The 8,431-nt window shown below is 41.2% G+C and overlaps 1 protein-coding gene across 2 annotated transcripts in view; it reads right to left on the reverse strand.

Annotated features, from left to right (window-relative positions):
- The window catches only part of Fhit (fragile histidine triad), a 1,440,845-nt gene that overhangs the window by 926,229 nt on the left and 506,185 nt on the right, over positions 1-8,431 (reverse strand). Inside the window, exon 1 of one of the 2 annotated variants that reach the window (XM_026780017.1) lies at positions 6,481-6,514. The exons of the other annotated variant lie outside the window; for it this stretch is intronic. The gene's annotated coding sequence lies outside the window, so the exon portion shown is untranslated. Of the gene's footprint in view, positions 1-6,480; positions 6,515-8,431 lie in introns of those variants that run through there. 2 annotated transcript variants of the gene reach the window in all.

Consider the following 8,431-nt stretch of genomic DNA (forward strand, 5'->3'; position numbering starts at 1 on the left):
ACAAATTTTGCAAGTGGTCATGACAGTTCATTGGACCCCTTTCCTAAGTGGCTGTGTGTAACCTCTAACCAGGATTCTAGCGCCTCTCATGTGACAATGAGACTTGGACCTCACATGTAAAAATCCACGGACACTCTCAGGTACCATACTGAACAGCACCCTAAAGCACTCCACATTGGCTATCCTCTAGACCTTTCGGATCTGGTCTCCAGAAAACACTCACAGGTTCCACACCTTGAGAAAGGCTGGGAAATACAAGTTTCAGCATGTTTACCCTGGTACATTGGTCAATAGCCAGGTTCTCTGTATCTTATCTTCCAAATCTTCTAAGATGAGCTGGACCACAGTATGTGGACCACTTTAAATTCCTTGGGCTGATTTAGGCACAAAATTCATGGTATTTTCAACGCAGGAAACACAATAGAGATTTCCTTGATTCGTCCACTTGGTGACCTCTGCCGGAGTTTAGGTTACAAGCCAGAGCGCTGCTTTTGGGATGGTTAATCCTCACTGTCAACCTGACTAGACTCAGAATATCCTGGGAGACTGGAGAGGTACTCCTCTGTATGTATCTGAGCATATTTCCCAAGTGGATTCATTAAGTGGGGAAGACACATTGTGAAGAAGGATCTCACCATCCCTGAGCTCGTGGAACAGAAGAGAAGAAAGAAAACCTTCATGGTGTAGCATCTGCTTCCTGTGCATGATAATATGAGCATCTCTCCTTCACTTCTCATCATTGCCGCCATGATGTTTTCTGCAAACACACTGGACAGAGCTGTCACTGAGTGAACCCTCTGAAACCATGAGCCAAAATAAATCTTCCATCTTGCTTCTCTTTGGTATTTGGTTAGAGAAACAAAGGGCTAGCTAACATCACTTTTTCTGCCAAAAGGGTGACAGCATCTTATTTAGTGGCCAGATCTCTCTTCAAGGGTTTGTCGTCTCTAAACTCCTCTTAATATTTTCATATCCAAATACCAGGAATCAGGATAGCTCTCTCTTGGGAGCAATATGATAGGTTTCTCAGCACCAACTAAAAGAAGAAAATAACGATCCTAACATCCTATTAGCTCTACCCCTTGGTGTACATACGTGTACATGGAATGCTATCATGCAGTTTCTGTTGCAATTTCAGGCACAGGGTAAGAGGAACATGAGAGCCACAGAACTCCCAAGCTCAAAAACAACCCCTAGATCTCACTGACAACTGCTGATACCAGTGGTAATAATTGTTCTAAATGAATCTATAATCAAAAGCTTACCCTGAGAGGGTTCCAACCCATATGCTCCCCGATTAGAGTAAATAAAACCTACTTGAAATGTGTGGGCTTAAAATAGTCTTCCGACATATCCCTCTCATGTTAAATCAGTCCCAAATTACAAGCTATTCATGATGCATGGATAGCGCCCTAGAGTTTTCAACTTTTTTCACGAACCCAGATGGTCAAAAAGAACTTTATTGAATTCAGATACTTGTTTTTTTGTCTTTTTTTTTTTTAATGGAATGACTTTAAGTATTCTTTTAACACTAGGTGCAGAGTTGCATTTATAGAAAGCTACTTGCCTGTATTTACAACTAAAAGAACAGATAATTACCGGAATAAGCTCGTTGTTCCCCAAAGTGTATAATCTGAAATGAGTAACACTATGTGCCTATGAATGCCAAAGAAATAACCTGAAGCACACACATACTATGCAAACGTATCTCATCAGGGCACAGCACGGCACAGGAGAATGGCATTTACTCCATTTGCCTTTCTGTGTGTTTATCTGAGAAAGAAGTCAGAGAAATTACCTGGATTCCAGGAAAAAGATCTGTAATAGTTAAGTCAGATGTCCAATCATTACCCTTTATTGAAGAATGTCAAAAATAAAACATCTTAGATCTATTCACAACAGAATAAAGGCCCTTCCGCATTCACTTCCATGCCAGATCTTCTCATTGTTATGCTGAAGGATGCATGGTGACACTGATCACCCAAGAAGACAATGGGAAATCTCTCGTAAATGGCACGTCACAAAAATAAGAGTTCAGATTTCCCTTTAGGGAACAGGTTTTTTTGTTTGTTTGTTTGTTTGTTTTTTTGCATAAAGGAAATTGGTCAAATGAAACCAGAAATATTTTTAATGAAAAAGCACCTTATCACTGTTCTTGAAAGGTAGCTGAGAAATGGCATCACCCACTGTCATTAAAGTTATGGGGGGGGGGGGCTTTAAAAGACCCCAGACTGTACAGTGGCAGGCATTACTTCCCTCTTTCAGGGGTTTTAATTCAAATCAGAAAGTGTATCCCTCCGTAGTACTTCAATTTACTGGGACAGAAAACAGGAAACATGAGTTCTTTAAGCCATGCAAAAGATATATGGCGTACACTGCATGGTTATCCTTCTGCAGTGACGAGGCTCTGGTTTATTTCTAAAGCATCTCAGAATTGCATGTGCTCCACCTGTAGCGAGAACTTCTCCTTTAATAGAGAACACATTTTTCTCACCCATTTCCCTCTGCAACCTCATATCTTTCATTCATAACCTATAACCCCCTTCACAGAAAACCCCTTCAGCGGTAAATGCCAGGAAGACACACTTGTGAAAAGGCAGGAAGAGCGTCCACTATCTTCACTTTCTTTACAACCAGGCAGTAACATTTCTTTCAGGTACCTATTCCAAGGCCTTTTTACTTTTAGTAATCTGCAGCTGAGAATTTAATTTTACCTGAAGGATACGTAGTGAAGGCAACACAAGGATAAATTGATAAGATCAGAGGCTAGGAATTGTTTTCAATATCCGAACCTTTAAATATGAATGTCTTAAGTTGGGAAGAACCGCAGACAAGAGAAAAATAAGGTTTTAAATGTATGACGTGAGCCTCCTTGGGCTGCCAGGAGCATGGGAGGGCAGAAACCAGACTCTGGTATGTTCTTCCCTTGCCCACATCTCTCCTCTTCTTTAGCCCATTGATCTTCCTGACAAATGCCCCAAGCCTCACTTAAGAGAATCCCTTGCTCAGAAAACATGGGATTTCCAATAAAAGAAAAGGAATTTGAAATATGGATTCCAATTACTTGTCTCTGGTTTCTGGAAAATTCTCCAAGGCTCCCAGAGCAGTCTCTATTCCTGTTATTTATTTATTTTTTTAAATCTCCATCCAACCCTTGTTCCCAAAATAATTTGCTATGCCTCACAGAAATACAAAGAATAAGAGCAGCTAAAATAAATCAAATGAGGGAGATCATTGCAAAGAAGATAAAAAGGAGGAAAAGGTAGCGGACAAAAGGTGCACATAGTAGGATCTCAATAATCTAAAGGAGTCACTTGGATCAACTGTCACATGCCAAGAAAGTAGGTCCTATCTATGACAGCTCCACAGCATATGTTACACCCAGGCAAATGCCTATGACCTACAGAAATAAGTCATGGACTGAGAGGAAATGCTAACAAGAGCTGAAAGCAATGATGGTATGAAAAGTGTCCTCCATGATGCAGGGCTTGGACTTCAAAAGCAAGTTGTCCTGAAGCATTGAAGTGTGGAAAAGAAAGGGGGAAAGAAAATGAAGAGAGAATGGGCCAGATGAGATGAGAGCAGGGGTGTGGGGACAGGACAGGCCGATGTTGACCCAGGTATCACTGATTAAACATCTGAAATAATTGGTTGTATAATTGGAAGCTCAAATTCATGCATCATTCGGACTCAATTGCACTTTTGTGATGCTATAATGCAATATTGTATAAATCAATTGCCTCGGAATTCAAAATTAGAGCCCAATTACCTGCGTGAGGGAATCATAAATCCATCTTGTAGTCTTCTAACAGGGTTAACAACTTATCATGCCGGCCTCAATTCAGCAAAAATCTATTTTCTGGACTGGAGAACAATGTGCACGCTATTTTATCACCCTGACTAGTGAGCCAGGTTCGTGTAGAGAAGTGCCTTGCACACTAAGTTATCACCGTGACTAGTCAGCCAGGTGGGAAGTCTAAAGGTCACTGGTAGGGTGGAATGTGTAGGAAACAGAAAAGCCTAAAGCAAAGCAAACCAATAGAGACTATTGCATGATGTTCAGGACCCCAGCTACCTGCAAGGTTAATCAGACAGGAGCCGCCAAGGCCAAAAGGCATGCTACACCCAGACACCTGTTGCGTGGGCCTGTCTCAGAACAAGAAAGGTAAAGGACTCATGTGAATTTCTTGTTCAGAAAGAATTAGCTGATGCTACAGAAGGAGATCAAATGCTAAAGCAGGAGACGACTTCAAGGCCCACCTAGAGCTCACCCAAACTGGGCCTTCCTGGATGAGTTCAAGCCACATTAACCCAGACCCTCTCTTCTCAGGGGCAGTACCCTTAATTTCTCTTTGGTGAGAGCCACTGAAGGGTTTACTTAGTGACAAAGGGGCTCATAGAAGAGGAAAATTGTAAGAACAGCTGGAGAATAATTGGTGAAATTCTTGTGAAAGACAACTTACTATTAAATATGACTGTGAAAACATATTTGTGCATATATATATAAATTTTTTGATGTGAAAATCCCATTTCCATAAAATTTTTCTTAAGAGTACAAATATATACAAAGCTTGTTGTTGCAAAATGTTTTCCGAGAACACAGGAGAGAAGCAAATTATAAGTCCATTAAATAAAACAATTTCACCAAACTTCATTTCATCCATTTGAAGTAATATCAGACTGAAGTGAAAAAAATTATGGCTTAAATCTTATAGCTATGGCACAGCACAGTAGGAAACCCTGTTATTGGGTTCATCACTCAACAGCCTGTGGAGGGGGTGAAGGGGACAGAGAAAGAAGGAATCTCCAGGGAAATGAACCTGTCACTGCTGTAGTGGGGATTTTAATGACGCCTCCCCAAACCTTCTGTTGTGCTGAACTTTTCATTTTCATTTGCTAAAAGAGGTAAGGATTTCATTAATAATCTGAAACAATACCGCAAAAGGATGGGAGGCAACCACGGCCTCACACAAAGCAGAGGCCAGCCAGAATCCATGCAGCACCGGCCACACAAAACGCAAGCTCCCGGCACGTCGTGGCTGTGCATATAAAAATTCTGGTACATTTTGCTGTGGAGAGGAGCCAGACAGGCTAAAATTAATCATTGTCCAGCTTATCTTTGTGGCCCGTAGGCCATAAAATCATAGCCATAACTCTTCCTCTGAGAGCAAAGGATATTCTTTCTACACCTACAATATTCCTAAAAGTTCTGGAACTCCATCCTCCACCTTTGGCTTATTGGTACCTGTATGTCAAAGAAAAGTTATCAGGGTCATGGTGTCTCTTCACAGCAATAGAAACCCTAGCTAAAATAGCAACACACACCTAATTCCATTCAAAGTTGTGATTTGGAGTGCCTGTTTCTAGAGAATCTGGCTATTTGTTTAGCTGCTTTTGACATATATCACACTTTTGACATTGCCAGGAGACATGGGGAGAAAGATCTCATATGGTACAGGACGTTTTTACTGATGCAGTGAGATGTTTAGGTAATGGAGATTACATGACAAGCTACCACAGGGTCTACATTGATTCTGCTAACGGTAAAGGTAAAATGTTTGGGGGTATGCCACATGGGTCATTTGGTGACATTTTAAAAAGGCTTAATGTCAGAAGCACAAATTTTAAAGTGAGTTTTCTTTATATTTTTCCCCATTAAATCTAAGCATAAAAACTATAAAACATCCAGAAAACAGCAACATGATAACGGAGAAATCTCACAAAATTAAATGAGAGACCACAGCTTCACAGGCTTACTGGTCATTGCATTACAATTTTGTTGGCAAAAATCTACTCCTGAAGACTTTACTCACATGCAAAATGGGGTGGGGGAGGGCACACTCTCAGAAGACAGGTAGTTTGTCTTTTTTCCCCCAATAAATAGCAAAAAAATTAAACGCATAACAAATTAATAAACTTTACTACAATCACTAAATCAAAGAAGATCCAGTTAAGGGAGGCAGAATTAAAGAAAAAAAGCTCATAACTGTCAAGTATAACATGGCTGTACCTAATTAATGGTATGTTGATAAAATTTTTTATGTGCTGACTCCTAATATTAGATTAACCAACTAGTAAGTGGGTAAACAAAGTGTTACATGGTACTTCTTTGGTATAGGCCATATAAAAATAGCAAGCTACCTTTTTCAAAAAGGAAGTGTCCTGGTTTGGGGTGCAGTTAACAGTGGAGCACATGGCCAGAGAGAATAGCAGGCGCCACCCCTAGCACTACTGGGAAACAAAATAAAATGTAAGCTCAAGAGACCATGCTCCACTTGGTAACAGATCATGAGCAAATCTCTTTACAGCTTTGCCCACCACAAGGATTTTATAAATACTATGGAAGGCATACGAAGGCAAGAAGTGAACGCCATTGGAAGATAAATAATTTTAGTAAGTCTGCTGGCCCTTGAACTGTAGCCCAAGACATCAGAACCTGGGAAGGGGCTGCTGTCTAGAAGTGCAGACCCGTCTGCATACCTGAGAAGCAGGCCTCAGGAGGAACAGGGAAGCGTGTGCCGTGCTAGATGGTAGGGCTTGGTTGTGTGGGGACTGGTAACAGTCAGCAGGTAGGATTTTGTCCTCACTTCCAGCCTGAAGCAAACAGCAGCCTGAAGACAATAAGAAAGTAGTTGGTAACTAGGACAAATACAGATGTTAGAATCTGGCTGTAGCATGCCGGGAGTCCCCCATTCCCATGCAATGTATAAACACAGTGGCTTAAAAAGAGCTGGCAAGCCCACCTTTCACACTGACTGCATGTATGCCATCAGAAACCAAATATGCCATGAAAAAGGAATGCACACATAAAGCAGAAGAAAACAGCATGCTGCAGAAACGGACAATCTAGAGGGGAAAAAATTAAAAAAGAAAACCCATTTAATGTTATCAAGAAAGAACGGAGGTGATTTGGTAACTGCATGAACAAAACAATATTATATGAAAAGGGACTAATCACTCAGGGAAGATTTCTTGAGAATTATGATTCTTTAACTAAAAACAATTCAATAGGAAGTGTGACTTCAAGTGAGAGAGATCCCCTGGACTACAATGATAGATACAGAAATAAGTGGGGAGGCACAGGACCTAAAGAAAACCAATCCAGGAGGTCTAAGAATGGGCAAACACAATTTTCACAACGAGAAGGAAGGAACGAGTAAAGGAAATTATCAAAGATATTGTATTAGATTATTTCCTGAAATTAAACAGAGGCATGAATCCTCAAGGCAAATAATAGACTCTGAAGTGTTAGAGAATGAGAAGAAATTCTTAACAGCTTCCTGATGAGACAAAAAGAAGCAGTCTCCCCAAAAGGAAGGACTTCAATAACATCAGGCTTAACACCCATGGATGCACAGAAAAACTAGCGACGTTATGGTAGACACAGAAGCTTATACCCACAGTGTCCGTCAAGTTCTGAGAGCACACTAAGACACTCCAAATACAGGAGTGAGATAGTTAACTTCCCATTCACCTTTCCCTACTTAGAGAAAAAGGAAACTTACAAGGTAAGCCAAATAAAAAAGAAAGTTCATTGGATCCCCCTGTGACCCTAACCCTGGAGGGCTCTAGAAGAGTCTTGGATGCCTCCAACATCCAGGCTGGGAGCAAATGCCCAAAGGATAGCAAAGAGAAAGAACCAAGAGAACAGAGTATGGAAACAAGCTTGCAAATGTGTGTGTGTGTGTGTGTGTGTGTGTGTGTGTGTGTGTGTGAGAGAGAGAGAGAGAGAGAGAGAGAGAGAGAGAGAGAGAGAGAGAGAGAATATGCACTCAAAAAGGCCAAGAGGACGCCAGAAATCCAAGCAAAAACAAACAGAAATAACTTACTAAGAAAGACCTGACACACAAATCAAACGACAGAAGGAGCCTAACAAAATGATGTAAAGGAAGGACCAGGACGCTGGCCCCAGTCTCCTCAGGGCACCGTAGCAGCGGTGACTCTGTTTAACTACAGAGACCACAGAGGGTCCCCTGAACAATCTGGCTAAGTCTTAACTGTGCAAACGTTTTTCTTATTTTAACCGTCAGATAAAATGGCAAACAAAAACTGCTGTGTTGTTAGAGTTAAAACAGTACGGCTGAGCCGATGGAAGAGGAGACGGAGATGGTGCAGCTTTACGAAAAGACACGGAGTAGAGCGCCGGGTCAGAAAGAGTCCCAGCCGTGGCAAGCAGGGAATGAGAACGCTACTGTTATAATGAAGGACGTGTGAAGATGTAAAGTAAACTCTTCTCGTTTTCGAAAGAAAATAAGCAGCCAGTATAGTTCTTTTTAGAAGTGAATGAATATTAAGTGGTCGTGTGGGAGGTACCAGCCGTGAGCTCTAAAAGGACTTCCTTTTGGAAGTACGGACAGGGCAAGCAGGGCTGGGATTAGGACCTGCTGCTGCTAGGTTTTGATTTTTTTTTTTTAAGAACAGAAAGAAAAAA

The sequence above is a fragment of the Microtus ochrogaster genome, chromosome 6, assembly GCF_000317375.1.
Source record: "Microtus ochrogaster isolate Prairie Vole_2 chromosome 6, MicOch1.0, whole genome shotgun sequence".
NCBI lineage: Eukaryota > Metazoa > Chordata > Mammalia > Rodentia > Cricetidae > Microtus > Microtus ochrogaster.